Below are 25,607 nucleotides of genomic sequence, written 5' to 3'. Positions count from 1 at the left end.
ACTCACATCTCTTAGGTCTCTTACAATGGCAGGCAGATTCTTTACCACTAGCACCACCTGGGAAGCCCTTCTTTGCCCATACATATTTAAAAATCTAGTTTCTGTGTGTGCGTGCATGCATACAAAGAAAGTGCGTTTCAGTGCTATAACTGTTTTAAAGCCTGTCGTAATTTATTAAAATCTATCATACATACAAAGAACTTATAAAATATGTATGTATGCTTTAAAAAACAATAATAAGATAATAACTGATATACTCATCAACCAGGTTAAGAACTACTTCAGTAGTAGATTTTAGAAGATGTCTCTTGACTACTTTCTGATTGTATCCCCTCCCTTGGCCCACAGATAGTGACTATCATTAATTCTGTGATAATCATGATGTCTCTCTGTATAATAATAGTATCTATATTCTTAAAAAATAAATAGCTTGGTTGTACCTGATTTTGAATTTTATATAATGGGATACCACATGTTTTCTTTTATGACTTGCTTCATTCTTTAATATTAAGTTTTTGAGAGTCATCCATGTTGATTCTTTGCTTATAGTTCATTTTCAGTGGTCAATAGTATATACTTGTATGAATATACTGATGTATCCATTCAACCATTTCCCCACCCCCAGTTTTAAAAAACTGCATATAATGCTTCTATGGACATATTTTTAACATGTTCCCTGGTGCATGTGTCTAAGAATTTCTCTACTAGAGGAAGTAAAACTGTTGGATGATAGATACATGCACAGTCAATTCATGGATAACTCCTAAGGAGTTGCACCAAATTTAGATTCTCCCCAGCTGCAGACAAGGGATAGCTCTGCACTGAACCTAATCAGGTTTTTTTTTTTTTTAATTATCTGCTTCTGTGGTAGACGAAAGTGGTAATCTGTTATAGTTTTAATTTGCATTTATTTAAAATCTAGAGCACTTTTCCCAAACTTTTATTGGCCATTCAAGTATCTACTTTTTAAAGTGTCTGTTCTTCCCCATTTTTCTTATTTTTATCTTTCCAATTGGTTCACAGAAACATCTAGGTATATTGTAGATTAGGGCTACTCAATGGAAATATAATGTGAGCCACATATATAATCAAAAATTTTCTAGTAGCCACATTTAAAAAGCAAAAGAAAACACATGAAATAAATTTTAGTAATATATTTTACTTAACTGAATATATCTAAAATATTTTCATCTTATCAGAGGATTAGATAGTTGGATAGCATCACTGACTCCATGGACATGAGTTTGAGCAAGCTCTGGGAGTTGGTGATGGATAGGGAAGCCTGGCGTGTCCATGGGGTCGCAAAGATTTGGACATGACTGAATGACTGAACTGAACTGAAAATATTTTCACTTCAACGTGTATTCAATATAAAATTTTTAAGAAGATATTATACTTCTTTTTTTTTGACTAAGTCTTTGAAATTTGGTTTGCATTTTACATTTATAGCACATCTCAGTTAAGACGAGACACATTTCAAGTGCCAAAGCCACAATGGCTTGTGGCTACCCTATTAGGTAGCACAACTCTAAATACTAAGACTTTGCTAAGTATATATATTGTACATATTTTCAATCACCGTAGGGCTTCTTTTTTCACTTTCTTTAAGGTATTCTTTCATGAATCAAAGTTCAGCAATACATCTATAATCTCCATTATGGTCTGTATTTTCTAGAACTGGTTTAAAAAATTCCTTCATGTTTCCTGTGTCATAAAGATATGTAACTATATTTGCTATTGAAAGTTGTAAAGTTTGCAAAGAACCCGGCTATATATATAGAAGATCCAATGGAATTAACAAAAAAAAAAAGTTACTAGAATATGTGTATTTAGCAAGGTTATCTTTTTAAGATTAACATATACAATTCTATTATATTTCTATATACAAAAGCAAACCATTGGAAATTAAGAGCAATTCCATTAACGACCGCATCCAAAATATGAAATATTTAGGAATAAATTTGACAGAAATGTGCAAGGTGTATATACTAACAACTACAAAACACTGCAGAAAAATTAAAGACTAAATAAATTCAGAGATATACTCTGTCCATTATTAAAGATAGCAGTTTTCCCCAAATTGATCTGTAAGAGTCAACACAAAACCCAATTACAATCTTAGCAGTCTTCTTGTAATAAATAAGCTGATTCTAACATTCATATGGAATTGCCAAGTCATCTTTGCCTCTATCTTAGTCTCCAGAGTGGGGTTCTGGTACAATCTTTGGAGATGATGTGTATTTGTACATCCCTCAGAACCTTTTTGATATGAAGCCACACAAAGTGTTCTCTGTATAAGCAACTTTGTTCTGACTTCTGGGATGGACTCTGCCTTGAGTAAATGGGCCTGGGCATCTCAGACATTTCTGTCAGAAATTCAGCTTTGAACATTCCTCCAAATGCTGTTCATTCATCTGCTCTTCTCATTAAATGTATAATTTCTAGGGTCATTTAGCTAAGCAGCAACATCCTTTCAAAACAAATGATCCTAGAACATTATCTCAGAACAGAAGCAAAAGGAAACTTTAACCCTTAAATTGACTCCCATTCTAATTACTTTTATCTCGACAGGCCCCATTAAGGCTGGCAGATGCTAGACTCTGTCCTCCTTGTATTTAAGGGGACAGGCTTTGGGAAACTGTCAACATTTTCTGCTCTGATTTACACCACCTCCTTGTTCTCTGGTACTGAGAAACTAACCCTCTCCCTCTAAATCCCTCTTTTGAGCCAAGAATTCCTAGAAGAGGACATAATGGCCTTTGATGGTCAAATTGCAAGGAAGACATCTCCTTTCTATAAGACACCTGCCTGACCAACACCCATCAACCTTGCAGCTGGCACATGGCTGCTTTTATCTCTTTCCTGTATAAAATCTTCACCTTCATTTTCAGAGAGAAACTTCCATTGGCTACTCTCCCTGCGGCAACTGCTTGAATAAAGTACCTTTTATGTCACGTTTTGAGATTCAAAGAATTTCTGAGAAACTGACAGCCCTTTAATATGACTCTTGAAAGATATTTTCAATGAACAAAGAATTATAAGTTGATGTCTATTTCCTCTCAGCTTATTGACAATATAATTCAATTCTCTTCTGGATTCTGTTGAAAAATAAGCTGTTAATCTAATTGTTCTTGCCTTGAAAAATGATTTCTTTTTCTACTTTCATTAGCTGTTTTTAAGATTTTTTTCCCTCTGTTGTTTAGCAGTTTCACACTAAGACGGTTTATTGTGGATAGCATCTTACTTATACTGTTAGGGATACTTTCTTAAATCTGTGGATTCAAATATTCTGGAATATTCTCAGTTATATTTTCAAATACTGTCTCTTCCCCATTCCCTCTATTTTCTCCTTCTAGAACTCCACTTTGAAATTTATTAGACTTCTTATCCTAATTCATTTTATATTCTGATCTCTTTCTCATATTTTTTCATCTTTTTGTTTCTTTAGACTTTGTTAAGGATACATTTTAATATCTGTCTTCCAGTTCACCAATTCTACTAAGTCAAATCTGTTAATAAATTTATAACCAAAATTTTAACTTAATGTATCATATTTCTAGAATGATATAATTATTTTAAAAATCTGTCTATTCCTTGCTCATATTTTCAATTTTCTTTTAATTTTAAAACATATTAATTGTGATTATATATATGTATATATATATCTAGAAAAAAAAATAACAAACCTAATACCTGAAACCTCTGCAGGTAATTGCTGCTGTCCTGTTTTTATTTGATTTCCATTCAGGTGGCTAGTATCCTTAGATGTTTAATGATTTGGTCTGTGAACAGTTTTTTTTCCTTGGAATTTTACCTATGTGAATGATTTGAAGTTTTGATTGAGGTTGATATTTCCAAAGAGAATTCACACTTGCTTCTGCTAGACCCAAGGGGGCTGCTGTAAAACCGGGACCCACTTTAGATTAAGACCTTAGCTGGAGGCTTTACAGACATAGGGAGCATGAATTCAGGCTGAAGGCACATGAAGGGCTGACTTCTGCTTTTTGGGGTGGAGTGGTTTCTCTTTTATCCACCTAAGAGTTGAGAAAAGAAAGTTGCCTTGTATTTTTCTGCACAGGAGCAGTATTTTCTTTTACAACAGCCTTATTGAAATATAATTCACATGCCATAAAATTCATCATTTTCAAGTATATAATTCAGTGTTTTTTGTTTGTTTGTTTGTTTTTAAAGTATATTCAGAGTTGTGCCACTATCATCGCTAAGTTTGGAATACCTCCAGAAGAATTTTTATCACCCACTCTCGTTAGCAGTCTCCTCAATCCTGCCTCCTTCTAGCCACTGACAACCATAAATCTACTTTCTGTCTCTAGAGATTTGCCCATTATGGGCACTGCATGGAATCGTATAGTATGTGACCTTTTATAACTGGCTTCTTTCAGTTAAAATAATGTTTTCAAGGTTATGCATGGTAGCTCTCACATTTCATCCACTCTCACAATGCAGGGTTTAGACCTTAACATTCTAACTTTATCTGAATGTGACAAAGTTGTTAAGTTTTAGCCATTGGAATGTGAGCAGAAATAAGGTATATGACTTCCAGGTTATTTTCTTAAAAGACAGCTGCTTGCTCTCCGTTCCTTTTTCCCCATTCCCATGGGCTGGCACAAAGTGATGGTAATGGTGAGTTGGCTGAAACTATGTAGAAGGTATTATTCTTCAAATTAACAGAGAAAGAGAGTAGAGACCTCTGTCCCTTGACCATGCTGTGGTGCAGAGTTACAAGACTTAGTACCTCTGGAACATTGAAATTGACTGAAATAAACTTTATTTAGATAAATCATTTGGTTACAACATGTAATCTGTACACTAAATACCATAATTAGTATGTGGCATCTTTTATCATTTGTTTACTGGATATTATTACAATATTTTAAATAATAATAATGCTGCCGTGGATCTTGACTTCCTCGCCAATTATTTCCTTATTACACATTTCTAGAAGTGGGGTTGCTAGTCATAGGTTGAGAACATTATTAAATCTCTTGATAAGTATTGACAAATTTCCATTTAGAAAGATGGTTTGTTTTACTCTTGACAGTGCAAGATTGCTTGCAGCAGTAGATTGCTTTTTGATCATTCTTTAAAACTTAAAAAATTACCTAAAAATTTTATTTGATACATTGCTTAGGGTAAATATAACTAACTAATGAATAGTGAAAACTATTCATTTTTATTATTTGTATAAGTTCTGGTGCTAAGAAAACAACATATATCTCTTCAAGGAATTTAAAGTAGGCATGCAAGCATCCCTAAGCCTTTCAACTGGGAAACAATGGTAAAATTGTATTATGTTTGCAATATAATTATTTTTAAGTACATTAAAAAATGACAACATTTTCAGCATACACTGAACTTATTTTGGATTTCTGACTTGCATTTCCTGAGCTATAATTATAATGTTATTTTCCCATTTCAGCTCAATATTTTCTCATTTATATTATGGTTCTGTAGCAGAAAATGATTTTCTGTTTTCATAAACAACAGTAATACGTAAAATATATATAAGCGGTGATTTGACACAAATGAGGAGCTAGTCTAATAACCCAGCTCCTCTTATAGCTAAATACTTCAGTTTGTTTTACATAGATGATGAGGACAATTGCCTAATTTTTGTTGTCTCATATTGGTAGCTTTTATTCTGTGAGAATGATAAACACAAAAAAGATAATTTAATCATATTCCCAATACAAGTGTGCTCTAAAATAAAACAGTTAATGGATATATGTTATGTGCTAATTATGGTAGATATAGGCTGCTGCTGCTACTGCTAAGTCGCTTCAGTCATGTCCGACTCTGTGCGACCCCATAGACAGCAGCCCACTAGGCTTCTCCGTCCCTGGGATTCTCCAGGCAAGAACACTGGAGGGGGTTGCCATTTCCTCCTCCAGTGCATGAAAGTGAAAAGTGAAAGTGAAGTCACTCAGTCATGTCCGACTCTTCATGACCCCATGGACTGCAGCCTATCAGGCTCCTCCACCCATGGTGTATACTTTTGAGTATGTGTCTATGTAGATATACAGACAGAGTGTATACTTTTGAGTATGTGTCTATGTATATCTACATAGACACATACTCAAAAGTATACACTCTGTCTGAACAAATATGAAAGCTATTGTTTTTGATTAAAATCTACTTCACACATGATTTTTATCTGGAGTTGTGGGAAGCAGCCTGCAAGATGTCCCCCAGTGATTCCACTTCCTGGTACTCATGCCCCAGTGTAGTTTCCACTGAATAAGGTTAACATGGGTAACTAATGGGCTTCCCTGGTAGCTCAGATGGTAAAGAATCCACCTGCAATGCAGGAGACCCTGGTTCAATTCCTGGGTTGGGAAGATTCCCTCTAGAAGGGATAGGCTACCCACTCCAGTTTCTTGCCTGGAGAATTCCATGGACAGAGGAGCCTGGCAGGCTATAGTCCATGGAGTTGCAGAGAGGACACAACTGAGTGACTTTCACTCACAATATTGTGGAATAATAGAGTATGACTTCTGAAGCTAGTTCATGAAAGATATTCTGACTCCTGCCTGTCTGTCTTTTAGATCACTTGTTCTGGGGAAGCCAGATGCCATGTCATGGGAACACTCAAGCAGCCTGAAGGGGAGCTATACACAAAGAGAAACTCAGGCATCACTGACAACAACCAGCATTAACTTGCCAGGCATATGAGTGAATCACCTTGGAAGTGAATTCTTCAGCTCCAGTTAGGACTTCAAATGACAGCAGTCTATGAACAACACTGAGCTAGAATCTCTCAAGCTATTTCTGGATTCTGACGCATATAAACTATATGGCACCATTAAATGTTTATTGTGTGAAGCTGCTAAATTTGGGGGTTTTATAATATAGGAATAGATTACTAATATAGGGGCTTTTGAATATAAAATGAAGATCAATTAATCTTAATAAGAAATTGAAAGGCAAAAGAAGAAACTTTTACAGTAAATTAAAATCTATATTTCCAAGGGGCTTTTGAATATGAAATGAAGATCAATTAATCTGAATAAGAAATTGAAAGGCAAAAGAAACCTTTGCTGCCGCTGCTAAGTCACTTCAGTCGTGTCCGACTCTGTGTGACCCCATAGACGGCAGCCACCAGGCTCCCCCGTCCCTGGGATTCTCCAGGCAAGAACACTGGAGTGGGTTGCCATTTCCTTCTCCAATGCATGAAAGTGAAAAGTGAAAGCGAAGTCGCTCAGTCATGTCTGACTCTTTGCGACCCCATGGACTGCAGCCCATCAGGCTCCTCCATCCATGGGATTTTCCAGGCAAAGTACTGGAGTGGGGTGCCATTAAAATCTATATTCCCATGTAACTTTTAATTCATAAAAAATTTACAACATACTCTTATGTATAAGAGCCTGTTAATTTTTTCACACTGTAGAGCCAGTACTTCACTCCTACGTAGGTCCTCTAGCCTTGCCTTCTGAGTTCAGCCTCTTTACAAGGTACCTGCATGTACTTCCAAGGAATACCCCAGGCTAGTGCTAAGGTAGCACTAGCTATGTGTCCCATAGACTTATGGGACACATCACCTCTACTCAAGGTTTTCCTAAGCTTTTAGAACATTTCCCATGGTACCTTTGTACAAACATAAAAATCTCTCACACTCCTTTATAGTAAATGAAGTTCAAATACTCTATAAATGGCCCCCAAAATAAATTGAGGTTATGAAACTGTCTTTAAACTATATGCAACCCCATCACCCTTACCCCCCATTCCCACCTCAGGAAATGTACAACCATCTGGAGAATTATCTTAATTTTGAACATTAGCACCCCCAATGTATACTTTTTCAGGGAACTATGCAGAGTAACTTCCAAGATTAGAGTAAAAATAAGTTTCATTTTCACTGCCACTGGCTGAGCAAGGCAAATAAAGGAAACAAGTATGATAACTCAAAAAAAAAAAAAAAAATCTTGAGATACAGCGAGTTCGTGGGTCAAAAAGATTGAACAAATCAAGGATACAAATTGGTCTGTACAACTAATGGCAAATTGAAAGATGGAGATGGATGTCAGTGACATGCAGTAACTAAGCGCATTTAAAGGCCTATCATAAAAATAAAGTACAAAGAGGAATATAATATCTTCCCACAACTAAAGTCTGACTATTGAGGAGCATTTGTTGAGCCATGAGTTCACATTACCCAGAAAGAAAATTGGCAGACCTTTCAGTTCACTGGTCCAGAGAGAATCAAATTTATAACAGCATAATTTGCAACCTTTCTGAATCATTAGAGTAAGAATTTGTTCCTGATCTGAACTAAAGAAGCTGTTATATACAAAATATATAATGAAGATAGATGCCAGTTTTTTCTTCAATTCCATAAAAAACAGATCGTTGTGAAGAAAACTTATACACAATACTTATCAAGATATTTAGTTGGAAGTATTCCAATCTTCTTAGTACACAGAGAAATCAGGGAAATTCTAAAACTGCCTCTGAGCTTCCCACACCAGCTATACAACTGCAGATCCTTGGCATTTGTGCAGAGAGGTAATTGATACTGACATGTTCTGAATGAGAATTGTAAACTAAGAAAAATTTGTGGGTAAAGTCTTGTCTGAAAATAATAAAAACAGAAAAGCAACTTATTCTCAGTAAGATTTGGCAGGCCCATTCCCAAAGGAGGCTGTATGGGTAGCAGAGTCATAAACAGAGAAATTGTCTTAGAGATGATGACAATCTACTTGAGAGGCTGATCTTTTGGCATAGCCTAATTTTCTTTGGCACAAAGATAAGATTTAAAATTGGTAGTATTCCACTATGAGATTATTTTAAAAGTCAGATAGTTGATTCCATAATTGACTCCCCTCCCTACCCAATATCTTCTTTTGTCTTTAGCTGAAGCTGAAGATGTTATTTAAGTGAGGGGTTGGACCATTTTAAGGAGTTACTCAGTTTTCCTGGGTGTCTTCTATGTAGCAAGTGGGTATACATATTATTATATTTCTGTATTTTTTTTTCCAAGCCCGGTAGTTGAATAAAAAGATTATTAGAGTAGGAATATTCACTAAAGGTACTAGTGTTGAGAGAAACAGGATCTAATTGGGAGTCAGCTGACTTACCTTCTTGTTCTAGCTTGGCCATTAATTAGTTGGCTTTGTCAGTCTTAACAAATTATTTAAAATGACTGAAATTCAGTTTCCTCATCTATAAAATGAAGAACTAGGATCTAGGAATTATTAGTTGGAGGACAGTCAATATTGTGTTGAGGAAGATTCCCAGGCTGCTTGGACCTCATTAGGAAAGCAGACTGTAACCAAATAGTAATGTGTGCCAGGGTAAGACATGATGAAGAAATGGCTGGAGAAGGGCACATCACTACCCTCAGATTCAATCATTTTTAAGAGCACTTACAACTATAAGATTCTATCACTATTCATTGAATATAACTAATCAGAAAGCCCCGTATAGATCATTACAACAAAAATACACATTTAGGAACTATAAAGAGCTAAGTAATGAACAGATGGAACATTCTTTATTGTTAAAGACTTATTTGAAGAGATCATGATTATTTTAAAGCAATCGTTAAAAATGAAAAGTAAACTCAATGGTAGGGACTAGGTTGCATAGATAAAAACCTAAGATCATGATCAGAACATGGTCATTCATTTCTTAGACCTCAGGCAATATTATGCCTATCAGGTATAATGTCCAGCACTTCATTAAAATGCCTTTTACCTTACCTGTCATACCATTGTAAAATTCTAAATAGCTAAAGCACCATTTAAAAAACCACTGTAGGCTTTACCACCTAAATTATAAGAAAGTGCAGTAAGAAAGAGCTCTGGCAATTGACTGTCACATTTTTAATCCATGGTTTTGCTGCTGTTATTGGGGAGATCAATAACCTATTTCTCAATTATTGTGCATTAACAAAAACTTAGTTAAAATGTACATTAATTAAACAACCAACTAGAAATTTTTTAGAGTGATTTTTAGACTAGAATAATTTATACATTCATAAAAATATTTTAAAGTGCATTCTGATAAAGTTGTAAAATCATATAAGTATAGGGAAATTACAGAAGTTAACAAATTCAAATTCATTTCCTCTTGTGATGCTTGGTACTCAGTTATCTGACCATAGTGGATTAACTGTTCTTGGATCAAGGTTACAGTAAAATCTAGCAGCAAGATAATATACTAATAATAAATTTCAATATCACTGAAATTTTCCAGATAATAAAACCTAGTTAGTCCATGTGATAGTTTTGAACTTTACTGGAACTCTGAAAAGAATAAAATAAAATTGTTACTAAAAAAAATAGGTAAAATCTGCCTTCATATGTTCTTGGCAGCCTTGACAATATCAATCTTTTTTTTCTATAATAAACATGATCAAACATCATTTTGTATTATTTAAACAAAAACATAAGTCATTTAAGGGCTTTTGGTCCCAGAAGCCATCTTTGAGCATCTGAATGGGAAGAATATTTTTCTTGCTTCTAAGCTAATCCTTTAAAATTCTGATTGTGGGTTTACTTTTATATCTATTAAATGCATACATATGATATTTGAGATTTTCTGGCTTTAGAGATAGGGTAAGTCATTCTAGAATATCTTTGACCTTAAAGTAAATTGCTTTTGTAACCCTAAAAATAATGAACTAAGTTATCCACTCATAAAACAAAATATTTATTGAGCCATGCACCATTCCAGGTGCTACAGCAGTGAACAATAGAGAAGTTTCTTTTTGCACAGATTTTATATTCTAGCTGCTGGAGATCGGCTAGCAAATAAATAACTTCAGATAATGGTAACTGTCATGAAGAAAGAAATACCAGAGTGAAAAACATAGAGAAAAACTAAGTGGACATGGGCATTCAGTTGACTAGTCAGGAAAAATGAGGCCAGCTTCATGAATGTGTGGCATGTGCTATTGCACAGGCCCATGCTTAGAAGAGCTGGTTTAATGCTCTGTTGTCACTGTCTTGAAGTTTTTAATGTCCCTGGTCTTGCAGAGAAGTGAGATCTGAATGGCAAGTAGGAGCTAGATCTTGTGACAATAGTAGAAGGACATTCTATGAAAAGGAATAGCAACAAAACCTAGAAGCAAAAAAAAAATAATAATAGTTAAATGATTTAAAGAAGATAGCTAAGTGATGCTGGGAGGGATTGGGGGCAGGAGGCAAAGGGGACGACAGAGGATGAGATGGCTGGATGGCATCACCGACTCGATGGACATGAGTTTGGGTAAACTCCAGGAATTGGTGATGGACAGGGAGGCCTGGCGTGCTGCAGCTCATGGGGTTGCAAAGAGTTGGACATGACTGAGAGACTGAACTGAACTGAACTGAAGATATGAATAAAAGACTATAAAATAATCAGATTTGAAAAAGAATCAAATATGACTTAAATAGCCATAGGAAAGAAACCCTTCAATAGATGTGCTAACCATCAGATTAGACCCCAGTGAAGAAAATCAAAGACTGGAGAACGATCTGACATGTTCCCAGAACATGGCACTAAAAAAGACACGAAATAAAGACAGAGAGGGCAGAATGTGATGGCCAACATGCATCTCACTGAAATTCCAGAAGGACAGAGGAGAGAATTTGGGAAGAGGGACAATATTTTGAGATACAGGATACTGAGAATTTTTGGTGATTGATAAGAAACAAGACTTCATATTTATGAAGAACAATGATCACTAGCAGGATAAGTAAAATTAAATTCATATCGATGTACATTACGGGAACTACAGAATACTGAAGACAAAGAACAGGGATTAAAGCATCTAAAGAAAGCAAAGAATACTTTAAAATAAATGATAACTAGCCTGGCATCTGCCTATTCAGAAGACTATGAAATGACATTTTCAAAGTATTATGAAAAAAAACTGTAAATCTAGATTTTTGTGAACAGATTATTATCAATGAACAGTGATGCAAAAATAAGCAAAATTTCAGACAACTCTTGGGAGAGCTGTATATCAATACTCTTGTAAAAAAGGCTTCTGAAGGATACAGTATTAAGAAGAAATATATACATATATATTTATATTTATTTATATATGTTTATATTCTTAATATATAAATAAATATAAATTTATTTATATATGTATATATTCTTAATATATAAATAAATATAAACATATATATTTATTCTTGGACTTTCCTGGTAGCTCAGCTAGTAAAGAATCCTCCTGCAATGCAGAAGACCCCAGTTCTATTCCTGGGTCAGGAAGATCCCCTGGAGGAGGGCATGGCAGCCCACTCCAGTATTCTTGCCTGGAGAATCCCCATGGACAGAGGAGCCTGGTGGGCTACAGTCCATCAGGTCACAAAGAGTCGGACATGACTGAGCAACTAAGCACACACATATTTCTTCTTATATATAGTCATATATTTATGAATGTAAGTTTAGAAAAAAACAGAAGGAAAAATATGGAACAAGAAATTATGATGGGATGGCCAAAATAGTAGAGGAGGAAAACCCTGAAATAATCTCCTCCCATGAGTTCAGTTCAGTTGCTCAGTTGTGTCCGATTCCTTGCGACTCCATGCACTGCAGCATACCAGGCTTCGCTGTCCATCACCAACTCCCAGAGCTTACTAAACTCATGTCCATTGAGTAGGTGATGCTCTCCAATCATTTCATCCTTTGTTATCCTCGTCTTCTCCCACCTTCAATCATTCCCAGCATCAAGGTCTTTTCTACTGAGTCAGTTCTTCACATCAGATGGCCAAAGTATTGGAGTTTCAGCTTCATCCATCAGTCCTTCCAATGAATATTCAGTACTGACTTCCTTTAGGATGGACTGGTTGGATCTCCTCTCATGGACACACCAAAATTATAACTACTTATAGAGCAATTATCTATAAGAACAACCTGAAGACTACCAGGGAAGATTTTACATAACTAAAAACATAAATAAGGTACCACAATGAGATGGGTAGTAGAGCCAAAGATGGGCTATAATCAGGACTACCAGGTTGGTGACCCACAAGTGGGAGAAATATCACAATCATAGAGATCCTCCTCAGAGAGTGATAGGTCTGAGTCCCACATTGGGCTCCCCAGCCTGGGGATTCTGTACCAGGAAGATGAACTCCCAGAAGTTCTGGCTCTAAAAACCAGTGAGGCTTACATTCAGAAGAGCTTGAAGGACTTCAAGACAGAGACTCCATTATTAAGGGCATAAGCAAAATCTTACATGCTCTGACTTCCCAGCACAGAGGGGTTTGTGTCAGGCCCACTTGCTGATCTTGGAGAGCTACCTGGAGAGGTAGGAGGCAATTGGGACTTCCTATGGGAAGGAGATACTGGCAACAGCAAGTTTGGAGAGCTAATTATACTGTGATAACACTGGCTCCAATACTTTGGCCACCTGATGTGAAGAGCTGACTCGTTTGTAAAGACTCTGATGCTGGGAAAGAATGAAGGCAGGAGAAGAAGGGGACGAGAGAGGATGAGATGATTGGATGGCATCACTGACCCAATGGACACAAGTCTGAGTAAACTTGGGGACTTGGTGATGGACAGAGAGGCCTGGTGTGCTACAGTCCATGGGGTCGCAAAGAGTTGGACATGACTGAGCGGCAGAACTGAACTGAACACTGGCTCTGGCAAGTACTATTTTGGAATCTTTCCTATAGCCTAGTAGTGCTGGGAACCTGCCCCAGTGTTAGCACCAACGCTGAGGTGCTAGTGCAGAAAGTCTAGGAGGGACTTGGCCCCATAAAACAGCAGACCTGCAGTCACCACATGAGCCACCTGGGCTGGGAACCAGTCCAGCCTACCACATGCCCAAAGCAGTCAGTCTCCCCACATCAGAAGAGCATATACATCTCATTTAAAAGTACCTCTAGAGCATAGTTCTAGTGAACAGGGGGGACTGTGTTGCCCAGACACATAGGAGATCTTCTATATAAGGTCAGTTCTTCAAGACTGGGCAATGTAATGAACTGCCTAACAAAGAAATAAACACAGAGAACTGAGCAAAATGAGCAGACCAAGAAATATATCGCAAATGAAGGAGCAAGAAATAAACTCAGAAAATGAACTACACAAAATGGAGATAAGTGATCTATCTGATAAAGTATTCAAGGAAATCATCATAAAGATGCTCAGTGAACTAAGGAGAAGAATGGATGACCACAGTGAGAATTTCAACAGTTACAAGATATGAAGAACCAAATAGCTAAAAAATACAATACCTGAAATTAAAAAGTGCACTAGAAAGAATCATTGTAGATTAGATATTACAGAGAAACACATATATGATCTAGAGAAGACAGATTAATGGAAATCATCTAAGCCGAACAGAAAAAAAAAAAAAATCAAAAAATGAAGGTAAGTTAAAGAGACTCAGAGACAATAAGTGTTATACCTAAACTTATATTATAAGGATCCCACAGGAGAACAGTGGGAAAAAGAAGTAGAGAAATTATTTGAAGAAAGAAGTATTTAAATTTTCCCTAACCTGGCAAGGAAACAGACATCTAGGTCCTGGAAGCAAAGATAGTCCCAAACAAACTTAATCTAAAGAGGTCTATACAAAGACACAATAAAAAAAAGGAAAAAATTAAAGATAAAGAGAGAATATTAAGAAAACAGCCAGAGAAAAGCAACTATATAGAAGGAAACTCTAAAAAGACTACTATCTGACTTTACAGCAGAAACTAGAGGACAGTGGCATGCTATATTCAAAGAAATTAAAGGAAAAAACTCCAAAAACAATATTTTATCTGGCTAGGTTATCACTAGATTTGAAGAAGAGATAAAGAGTTTTGCAGACTAGCAAAAGCTCAAAGAATTCAGTACCACTAAACCAGCTTTACAAGAAATGTTGAAGAGACTTCTCTAAGTGGAAAAGAAGGGCATAACTACAAATATAAAAATCATAAAAGGGACAATCTCATTGGTAAAAGAAAATATACACTAAAGGTAGCAAAACAAAACCTCATTAAGCTAGAAGGAATGTTAAAAGACAAAAGTATCAATATCATCTATATTCACAATAAAAGTTTAAGAGATACACAAAACAAAAAGATGTAAAATATGATGTAAAAACCATTAAACATTGGAGTATTAAAATTTAAGGTGGTTAGAATGTGTTTGAATTTAAGAGATATATTTAAGAGATTATATGATTATTTAAAATGATCATATATTTATATATGTGTATTACATATATATATATAGTTAAATATGAACTTCACAGTAATAACAAACCAAAAACTTATAACAGATAAACACACAAAAAAGAATGGAGTTCAAGCATAACACAAAACTAGTCAAATTACAAAGGAAGAGAGACCAAGCAAAAGGAGCCCCCCAAAACAAACAAAAAATCCCAAACTACAAAATAACCAGAAAAAAAATGAACAAAAGGGCAATAAATACATGCCAATTAATAATTAACTTTAAATCAAAAATATGCTCTAATGTAAATGTATAGACTGGTTGAACAGATACGAAAACAAAATCTGCATATATGCTGCTTACAAGATGACTTCAGATCTAAAGATACACACAGACTGAAATTGAAAAGATGGAAAAAGATACTGCATGAAATGTAAATCAAAGAAAGCTGAAGTATAAACATTTCTATTAGACAAAATAGACTTTAAAACAAAGACTGTAACAAGAGACAAAGAAGAACATTGCATGATGACAAAAGTATTAATCGAGAATAAGATACAACAATTACAAATATATATTCCCTCAATGCTGAAACACCTAAATGCATAAATTGAATAGAAACAAACATAAAGGGAAAAAAATTGACAGTAAGACAATACTAGTGGGGGGACTAACATACCACATAAATCAATGGAAAGACGATACAGACAGAAAATCAGTAAAGAAACACTGGCAATAAACAGCACATTAGATCAGATGGTTTAGTAGATATACAGAAAACATTCCATGAAAAACAGGCAAAACACACATTAAAAAAAAAAAAAAAGAAAGCATAAGGAACTTTCCCCGGATAGAAAACAGTCAAAATTTAAGAATATTAAAATTACATTAATTATGTTTTCTGACCACAAATGTATTAGATTATGAATCAACTAAAAGAAAAAAAAACCCTATGAAATGCACAAATGTGGACTGTAAACAATACTAAACAACCAATGGGTCACTGACAAAATCAAAGAAAAAATTAAAAAAAAAAAGATTAGAAACAAGTAAAAGTGGATAAAAACACACTGAAATATATAATATGCAGCAAAAGCAGTTGTAAGTTTATAGTGATAAAAGCCTACCATAGGAAATGAGAAAAATCATAAATAAATGATCTAATCTTTCTAGTCCAAAAGGACTAGAAGAAAAAGAAAAACAAAAAAATCCAATATTAATATTAATGGAAAGAAAGAAATAAGAAAGATCAGAGTAGAAATAAAATAGAGACTAAAAAATGTAATAGAAGAGACCAATGAAACTAAGAGCTGGTCTTTGGGAAAGATAAACAAGATTGATAAAACTTCAGCTAGATACATCAAGGAAAAAAAGGGCTCAAATCAATAAAATCATGAATGAAAGAAGAGAAGTTATAGCCAACAGAACAAAATTACAAAGGATCATAAAAAGTTAATATGAACAATTATATGCCAATGTAATGGACAATCCAGAGGAAATGGCTAAATGTCTAGAAATCTATAATCCCCCAAGACTGATTTAGGAAGAAATAAAAAATATGAACAGACTAATTAGCAGCAAAGACATTGAATCAGTAATCAAAACTACGCACAACAAACAAAAGTCCAAGCCACATGACTTCAGAGGTGAATTCTACAAAAACTTAGAGAGCTAACATCCATCCTTCTTAAACTATTCCAAAACAATGAGAGGATGGAACAGTTCTGAACTCATTATACAAGACCAGCATCATCTTGATAATACCAGACCAAGGCACTACAAAAAAATAAAATTATAGGCCAACATCACTGATGAAAATAGATGTCAAAATTCTCAACAAAATATTAAGAAACTTGATTCAACAATATGTTGAAAGGATTATGCACCATGATTAAGTGGGATTAATCCTAGGGAAGCAAGGATGGTTCAATAGCTGCAAATATATCAATATGAAACCCCACCTTAGCAAAAAAAATATGATCATTTCAATAGATGCAAAAAAGGTTTTTTGAAAAATTCAAAATTTGTTTATAATACAAACTCTTAATAAAGGCGGTATAGAGGGAACATACCTCAAAATATAATAAAGGATATATATGACAAACCCACAGTCAACTTCATATTCAACAGTGAAAAGCTGAAAGCATTTCCTCTAAGGTCAAAGTGATGATAAGCATGTCCATTCTGGCCACTGTTATTCATCATAGTATTGAGATTCCTAGCCACAGCAATCAGAAAAGAATACAAAAACAAAATAAAAGGAATCCAAATCAGAAAGGGAGAAAAAAAAAAACTGTTGTTGTTTGCTAGTGACATGATACACTACATAGAGAATTCAAAAGATACTATCAAAAACTATTAGAACTAATAAGTAAATTTAGTAATGTTACAGAATACAATATTAAATTCTTGTACTCTGAAAACTATATTACATTAATGAAAGAAATTAAAAGATACAAATGGCTATATATAAATCATGCTTATGAACTAGAAGAATAAAATTGTTAAAATGTCCATACTATCTTTGTAAATCTACAGATTCATTGCAGTGCTGACTAAAATACCAAGTACATTTTTTTTCACAGACCTAGAACAAATAATTACAAAGTTTTTATGGAAACTCAAAGACTCAATATCCAAACAAATCTTGAGAAAGAACAGAGTTAGAGGTATCATGCTCCCTGATTTCCAATTATACTAAAAAGCTATAATAATCAATACACTGTGATACTAGCACAGGGATAAACATATACATCAAAAGAACAGAACGGAGAGCACAGAAATAAATTCACATGTGTATGGTCAATTAATCAACAACAAAGAATATAAGATTATATACAAGGGGAAAAGACACTCTTCAATAAACAGTGTTGAGAAAACTGGACATCTACATACACCGAGGAAACCAGAATTGAAAGAGACATGTGTACCCCAGTGTTCATCACAGCACTGTTTATAATAGCCAGGACATGGAAGCAACCTAGATGTCCATCAGCAGATGAATGGATAAGAAAGCTGTGGTACATATACACAACGGAGTATTACTCAGCCATTAAAAAGAATACATTTGAATCAGTTCTAATGAGGTGGATGAAACTGGAGCCTATTATACAGAGTGAAGTAAGCCAGAAAGAAAAACACCAATATAGTATACTAATGCATATATATGGAGTTTAGAAAGATGGTAATGATAACTGTGTATGCGAGATAGCAAAAGAGACACAGATGTATAGAACAGTCTTTTGGACTCTGTGGGAGGGTGGGGGGGGGATGACTTGGGAGAATGGGATTGAAACATGTATAATACCATATAAGAAATGAATCGCCAGTCCAGGTTCGATGCATGATACAGGATGCTTGGGGCTGGTGCACTGGGATGACCCAGAGGGATGGTACAGAGAGGGAGGTGGGAGAGGGGTTCAGGATTGGGAACATGTGTACACCTGTGGCAGATTCATGTTAATGTTTGGCAAAACCAATACAATATTGTAAAGTAATTAGCCTCTAATTAAAATAAATAAATTTAAATTAAAAAAAAGAATCAAACTAAATTACTTTATCAGACAATGTACAAAAATAAACTCAAAATAGATAAAATAATTGAAATTAGGAACTGAAACCATTAAACTCCTAGAAGAAAACATAGGCAGTAGGTTCTTTGACCTGTCTTAGGAATATTTTTTTGGACCTGTCTCCTCAAGGCATGGAAACAAAAGCAAAAATACATAGTTGGGATTATATCCTACTAAAAGGCTTTTGCACAGTGAAGAAAACTATCAACCAAATGAAAAAGTCATATACAGAAAGGGAGGAGATTTATGCAAATGATATAACCAATAATGGATTAATACCAAAAACATATAAAGAATTTTTACAACCCAACATAAAAAACCCACACAACTAAATATGACCAGATGATCCTCACAGATATTTTCCCAAAGAAGAGATGGGCAGTAGGCACACAAAAGATGTTTGGCATCACTAACCATCAAGGAAATGCAAAGCTGCAATGAGATATCACTTCACACCTGTCAGAAAGACTATTATTAAAAAGACCATAAATAACAAGTATTGGCAAGGATGTAAAGAAATAGGAAACCTGTGCACTGTTGGTGGGAATACAACCTGTTGCTGCCACTGTGGAAAACTGTATGGAGATTCTTCAAAAAATTCATAATAGAATAGACCTACCATATTATCCATCAATTCCACTTCTGGGTATTTACCCAAAGAAAAAAAACATTAATTCAAAAAGATAAATGTACTCTATGCCCACTGTAATGTTATGTACAACAGCCTAGATACGGAAACAACCTTGGATAGATGAATGCCCATAGATAGATGAATGGATAAAACATGTTACACACACACACACACACACAGACACACACACACTGGAATGTTACTCATCCATAAAAAGTTGAAATCTTGCTTTCTGCCACAACACAGATGGACTTGGAGGGTAGGTACTATGCTAATTGAAATGAGTCAGACAAAGACAAATACGATGTGAACTCATTTATATGTGAGATCTAAAACAAAGAAAACAACAAAACAGACTCGGGTACAGAAAACAAACAGGCGGTTGTCGGAAGAAAGACAGGTAGGAATTGTTGGGAGAAGCAGATGAAGGGAACTAAGAGGTACAAACCTCCAGTTATAAAATAAATAAGCCATGAGGATGTAATATATAGCATAAAGAATATGGCAGATACTATTAATAAATGTGTATGGTGCACATGACTACGGTGATCCTTTCATAGTGTATGCAAATGTCAGATCATGTAGCACACCTGAAACTAACATAAAAATGTATATCAACTATTTTTCAAGAAAAGAGAAAGAAATTATGAACAGAAAACTGTTTTGCATGTGGATAAATGTAAACAAGATGTAATTTGATGAACAGGCACTGGTTAGAATGGAGGGGAAATTACTACACATGCTATTCAGAAGACATGCCTAAGTATATGAATGCAGATAGCTGCAATAATAATGAAAAGATGTGACAGACAAAATTAATGAAAAGAAAACTGGTGAAACCACACAATAAAAGACATAACGGATTTTAAGGCAAAATTAGTCATCAAGCATAAATGATTCATAATAATAAAAGGTTCATTTCATTGGAAAAATATTATAGTTCTAATCTTGTAAACATCTGATTAAATATACATCAAGATATGCAGAGCAACACTAGAGCAACACTATGTAGAGCAACACAGTTTTCAAATAAAACTGACAACTTCACAATCATGAGGATAGAATTTAACATTCATTCTCAAAACTGCTAAGTTAATAATTATTATTATGTGTCAAAACCAATTCATACTATTCTCATGCTATATACTTATGCTTCCTTTAGTATTCCCTGGTTCCTCTGCTCTTAGGTTGTTCTGCCCCTTTTGCTAACTGCAGTATACCACAAAGGGGACACAGATTGGTTACTTTATGCAACAATATTTACCACATGATTCCTAGGCTCAAGGTATTTTTCCAGTCTGTGGTGTCACAGCACTAAACAGAAAAGATCTCTGCTCTCATGGAGCTTACATTTTAAGTGGCCGCACAGGAAAAAACATAAAAATACAAATATGTTTATATTTATAAATATTAACATAGTATCATTATTACTAAAAAGAGAAACAAAAGAGTAAAAAGTACAGAGTCCAGCAGGGATAGTTTTTTTTTTTTTTTTAATAGGGATCTCAGGTAAGGACTCTAATGTAAAGCGATGATTGAGCAGAGATGGAAGGGAGCACTCCCAGTAGGTATCTGAGGAGAAAGCTTTCCAGGCAAGTGTGAAAGCCCAAGATGGAAGCCTGCTCAGTATCTGAAAGAACAGAAGCTGCAGCAAAGTGAGCAAGGAAGACAGTATTGGAAGGTGAGGTCAGAGAAGTGTGTTTCACATGAGCAGAGTGTATAGGACTTTGTAGGGGTGGTTTCTATTTATGGGTTTTTATTCATGGGAAGCCATGAGAGTCCACAATAGCAGTGTGATCTGGCTTCCAGTTGTAAAGGGTTACTGTGGGAGTTTTGTGGAGAACACAATAGAGTGGTTGTAGAGGGGCCAGGGCTAAAGCAGGGAGATGAGTTTAAAAGGTTTCTGAAGTAATCCAGGGAAGAGAGGCCAGTAGCTGAAAACAAGGGTAGTAGAAGGGGAGGGAAGAAGGATTCTGCATCTGTTGTGAAGAGGGCCACAGGATAAATGACGAGTTTTTCCAGGCAGCAGCAGCCACCCACATTATACTCTTTCTTTCAGGTTCTTAGTGCCTCTGATTTTTTTTTTTTCTTTTCACAGTCCTTACTCCCATAGGCTATTGGCATGTAAAAACCATACTTAAAACTGATCTATTGAAACATGTATTAAAAAAAAAAAAAAAAGCTTTGAAGAAGTTGTAAATACTGCTGACAGCTCTCACTGAAAGATCTATTCTTTAAAAAATGCTTCTGGTATTTTGATAGGGATTGTAGTGACTCTGATATTGCCTCTGGTAGTATGGTCTTTTTAACAATATTAATTCTTCTAATCTCCCCATTTCTGTTGTCTTCAATTTATTTCATCAGTGTACTTGTAGTTTTCTGAGTACAGGTCTTTTACCTCCTTAGGTAAGTCTATTCCTAGATAGTTTATTCTTTTTGATGCAATGGTATGCCCTCAAATTCCCTTTCTGATAACTCATTATTACTATGTAGCAATGCAACAAACTTCTGTATATTGCTCTTGTATCTTGAAACTTTACCAAATCCACTGATGAGCTCTAGTAGTTTTTTGGTATCATCTTTAGAATTTTCTGTATATAGTATAATCATGCAACCTGCAAACAGTGACAGTTTTACTTCTCCTTTTGCAACCTGGATTCCTTTTATTGTTCTTGTCTGATTACCTAAAATGGCTAATATCATGTTGTATAAAGGGCTTCCCAGGTGGCTCAGTGGTAAAGAATCTGCCTGCCAATGCAGAAGACTGGGTTCGATCCCTGGGTAGGGAAGATCCCCTGGAGAAGGAAATGGCAAGCCACTCGAGTATTCTTCCTTGGGAAACTCCATGGACAGAAATCTGGTAGGCTATATAATCCTTGGGGGTCACAAAGAGCTGGACACAATTGAGTGACTGAGCACACACACACATACACACACACACACACACAATGAATAAGAGTGGGCATGCTTGTCTTGTTTAGAGAAAATGTTTTAACTTTTCACCACTGAGTGTCATGTTAGCCATAGGTTTATCATATATGGCCTTTATTATACTGAATTATGTTCCCTCTACGGCTTTCCTGGTGGCCTAGTGGTAAAGAATCTGCCTTTAATGCAGGAGCACTGGTTTGATCCCTGAGTCGGGAACATTCCCTGGAGGAGGAATGGCAACCTATTCCAGTATACTTGCCAGGACAATCCCATGGACAAAGGAACCTGGCAGGCTACAGTTCACAGGGTCGCAAAGACTTGGACATGACTAAGTGACTGAGTATGCACACATGCTTACTATATACCCACCTTCTGAAGAGTTTTTATCATAAACGGATGTTATTATTGTTCAGTTGCTAAGTTTTGTCTGACTCTGTGACCCCATGGATGCAGCATGCCAGGCTTCCCTGTCCTTCACCATCTCTCGGAGTTTGCTGTAACTCATGTCCATTGAGTCAGTGAGGGGTGTTGAATTTTGTCAAAAGCTTTTTTTGGATCCACTGGCACGATCACATGGCTTTTAGGCTTTAAATTGTTAATGTGATATATCACATTGACTGATTTGTGGATACTGAACCATCCTTGCATCCATGAGATAAATCTCACTTGATCATGGTGTATGATATTTTTACTGTATTGTTGGATTCAGTTTGCTAATATTTTATTGAAGATTTCTATATCTATGTTCATCAGTGATATTGACCTATAATTTTTTTGTGTGGTATCTTTCTCTGGTTTTGGTAGCAGAGAGGTTCTGGCCCCTCAGAATTCATTCAGAAGTATTCCTTCCTCTGCTATTTTTTCCTAATAGTTTGAGGATAGGTGTTAATTCTCTAAATATTTGGTAGAATTCACCTGTGAAGCAAAGTTTGGAATTTTTATTACTGGTTCAATTTTAGTACCGTAATGGGTCTATTCATATTTTCTGTTTCTGTTTGGTTCAGTCCTGGAAGATTGTACATTTCTAGGAATTTGTTTCTTATAGATTATCCATTTTATTGGCATACAGTTGTTTGTAGTAATCCATTGGTATGGAAACACAAAACACTCTGAATAGCAAAAACACCTTGAGAAAAAAAGAGTAGGACTAGAGGCATCACCCTCCCTGACTTCAATCTATACTACAGAGATATAGTAATCTAAATAGTATGATACTGGCAGAAAAACAGACACACGGATCAATGGAACACAACAGAGAGCCAAGAAAAAATCCCACTTTTATGACCAGTTAATCTATGACAAAGAGGCAAGAAAATACAATGGACAAAAGACAGTCTCTTCAATAAGTGATGCTGGGAAAACAGGAAAGCTACACACAAAAGAATGAGATTAGAACACTTCCTCACACCACATACAAAAGCAAACTCAAAATGAGTTAAAAACCTAAATAAATGTAAGACCAGAAACCATAAAACTTGGAGAAGAAGACAAAAGCAAAACACCTTGACATAAATCACAGTAGTATTTTTTTTTGATTTGTCTCCTAAGGCAAAGGAAACAAAAGCAAAAATAGACAAATGAGACTTTGCCGTTGTTTAGTTGCAGTCGTGTCCGACTCTTGTGACCCCATGGATTTTAGCCCTCCAGGCTCCTCTATCCATGGGCCTTCCCAGGCAAGAGCCCTGGAATGGATTGCCACTTCCTTCTTCAGGGGATCTTCCTGACCTAGGGATTGAGCCTGCATATCCCACATTGGCAGGCAGATTCTTTACCACTGAGCTACCAGAGAAGCCCAAATGAGACCTAGTTAAACTTAAAAGCTTTTGCATTTGAGGACACAGTGGGAGAAAGAGAGGTTAGGACAAACTGAGAAAGTAGCATTGACAAATATACACTACTATGTGTAAAATAGGTAGCTAGCAGGAAGCTGCCATATAACATAGGGAGCCCAGCCTGGTGCTCTGTGACGGCCGAGAGGGGTGGGTTGGGGGTGGGGAGAGGCTCTAGAGGGAGGGGATACATATACATCACTAATAATCAGGGAAACACAAATAAAAAACCCAGTGAGATATCACCGCATACCGGTCAGAATGCTATCATCAAAAAGACCACAAACAACAAATGTTGGGAATGATGTGGAGAAAAGGGAACCCTTCTACACTGCTGGTGTGAATGTAACTTGGCACTGTGGAAGTTCCTCAAAAACCTAAAAATAGAACTACCATTTGATCCAGCAATTCTACTCCTGGGTACTTAATCTGAAGAAAACAGAAACACTAACTTGAAAAGATACCTGAACCCCAATGTTATTAGCAGCATTATTTACAACAGCCAACATATGGAAGCAATCTGAGTGTCCATCAATAGATAAATGGATAAAGAAGATGTGGTATATATATGGACAACTGGACACTAGTCAGCCATAAAAAAGAATGAAAATTTGCTGTTTGCTATAACATGGATGAATAGGGATGGCTTTATGCATAGATAAAGTCAAATACTGTATGACATGACTTATGTGTGAAATCTGAAAAATAATACAAGCCAGTGAACACAACAAAAAAGAAACATACTGACAAATATAACAGAGAACAAACTAGTTGTTACAAGAGGAAGAGAGAAGGGGGAGAGGCAAAATGAGATAGGGAGTTAAGAGGTGCAAACAACTATATATAAAATAAATGAACTAAATGATATACTGTACAGCATAGGGAATAGAGCCAATATTTTATAATGACTACAAATGGAGTACAATTTTTAAAAATTGTGAATCACTATGTTGCACACCTAAAAATTATATAATATTGTAAATCACCTATACCTGAATAAAAATCTATTCTGTATAAACAATCTGTTCATTAAAAGGCAAAGGGATGTGAAAGGAGTTGGGGGTGACACTTCTTCAGTAAATCAGGTACCTTGGAAACTGGATCTGAGTGGGTAGTTCAGTCAAGATCTTTGACAAATGACAGAGAAAGGAGAGTTACCTGGCCTTTTCTTCACTTTTGTGTGTTGAATGGAAAAAAGAAAAGATAGCTGATGGACATTTTAGAAACACAGGCAGAGAGAGCAGAAAGCTGTGGGGAGAATTCATCTAGTTTCATGGGTAATTGTAGGGGTCCCCAAACCCCTGCTAGGAATTGGGTTGCCCAGCAGGCGGTAAGTGGCAGGCATGTGAGTGAAGCTTCATCTGCTGCTCCCCATCAATTTCATTATGGCCTGCATTTATCTCCCTAATTGCTCAATTATCACCTGAACCACTCCACCCCTCTGTGAAAAAACTGTCTTCCATGAAACCAGTCACTGGTGTCAAAAAGGTTGGGGACTGATGGGTAATTAAATAAACCAGCAAG

At 35.7% G+C, this 25,607-nt stretch overlaps 1 protein-coding gene across 1 annotated transcript in view; it reads right to left on the bottom strand.

Moving 5' to 3' along the window:
• Positions 1 to 25,607, bottom strand: part of SLC2A13 (solute carrier family 2 member 13) — a 527,099-nt gene that overhangs the window by 41,381 nt on the left and 460,111 nt on the right. The window lies entirely within an intron of this gene.

Source organism: Bos grunniens, chromosome 5 (assembly GCF_055505025.1).
Source record: "Bos grunniens cultivar Pamir isolate PY7600 chromosome 5, Bosgru_T2T1.0, whole genome shotgun sequence".
Classification (NCBI taxonomy): Eukaryota; Metazoa; Chordata; class Mammalia; order Artiodactyla; family Bovidae; genus Bos; species Bos grunniens.
Note: the sequence above shows the minus strand (reverse complement) of the source record. Positions and strands in the feature narration are given on the sequence as shown.